Source organism: Sapajus apella, unplaced genomic scaffold, assembly GCF_009761245.1.
Source record: "Sapajus apella isolate SASKATOON/1434 unplaced genomic scaffold, GSC_monkey_1.0 scaffold2522, whole genome shotgun sequence".
Lineage (NCBI taxonomy): Eukaryota > Metazoa > Chordata > Mammalia > Primates > Cebidae > Sapajus > Sapajus apella.
Genome location: NW_022439448.1, coordinates 5262 through 6736, shown reverse-complemented (window position 1 = coordinate 6736; position 1475 = coordinate 5262). Strand labels below are relative to the sequence as shown.

Here is a 1475-nt window from a genome sequence, read left to right as displayed (position 1 = left end):
TACCACTACACACTAAATATAATGGCTAAAATTTTAAAAACTGATTATACCATGTGTTGGAGAAGATATGAAGGAACGGGAAGTATCACACACTACTGGTGGGGATAGCTCTATAAAGTGGTACAGCTACCTTGGGAAACAGCTTGTCAGTTTCTTAAGAAGGTAAACCTATACTGGTCATATGATCTAGCCATTCATCTCCTAAACCTTTACCCAAGAGAGAGTTACCCGAGTGAAAATAAATTATACATGCATAGAAAGACTTGTAAATCAATTTTTTGACAGTTTATTTTGGCACATTTATTGGCATGAAACATAAGACCCTTTTCTTCACTGGCATCAGGAAGCCACGCCCAAAGGATCTCCCTCTGCATCATTTCTGCAACAAAGTCTCAGGTCTTAGCAGTAGCCTGAACTGCCCCCAGGGCTGTGATCTGCTGAATCTTCTGGCTCATCATTTCCATGACAGCCTGTTTCATGATGTGCTTCTCCTGGAGAGCTGGCTGAATTTTCTCCATCTGCGTGGTTAGGAAGTCTGTCTTCCTCTTGAAGAAGTCCTTGGCATCCTCAGCTATCTTCTCTATGTGGTACACAGTTCCCACATCGATGAGCACATGTTCCACATCATGCAGCTTCTCAGGGACATACATAGAACTTGTCAGTGGGATGAGTAATTCTCTTCCCTAGTTGCTCTTATTCAGCATGTTTAGTCTTTGGCTTCTACATACTTGGTCTGTACCACCTTGGGCTGATCAGTGGACATGGACAAGAACTCCACTTCCTGGTCCAGCTGGTTCTTAAGCATTTCTAGCTGCAGCAGATTCATCTCCATGATAGTCTTGGCAGTTTTATTTATAAAAGCCTAAAACTGGAAAAAAACAAGTATCCATCCATAGGTGACAGATAAACAGATTGTGGTACACCCATGCAATGAAATACTACTCAGCAATAAAAACAAGTGAACCATTATAGATACGTGTAGCAATGTGGGTGAATCTCAAATTATGTTGAATGAGAGAAGCTAGAGAAAATATAATATAATCATTCATTATTACATACATATCCAACTTTACAAAATGCAAACTAATCTACTAGAACAGAAATTCTGCTTGGGGGGCAGGGAAGGGTGAAAAGAAGTAGAAGATTGCAAAGGAATAAGGAAACTTTGGGAGGTTCACTATGTTGGTTGTGATGATGGTTTCACAGGTGTGTTCATATACAAAAATGATCAAACTGTGCACTTTAAATACACATAACTTACTGAATGTCATATTTCCTTCAAAGATGTAAAGGAAAAATTTTTACTTTCTTAGATAAATGTAGACTTACTCAACTTGAAGACAGACCTCTATTTTACCTTTTAAAAAATGTATTCTGACAACATACCCTAGCAGTATATAAAATTATTTTCTTTTATAGCTTCAGAGTATACTTCATTATATTCAATATGTCTTTCATTGATGACCATTTTGGTT

At 38.0% G+C, this 1475-nt stretch overlaps 1 pseudogene; it reads right to left on the bottom strand.

The window, feature by feature from the left end:
- Positions 1-392: 392 nt before the first annotated feature.
- Positions 393-832, bottom strand: LOC116547262 (annotated as a pseudogene).
- Between the last annotated feature and the right edge of the window lie 643 nt (positions 833-1475).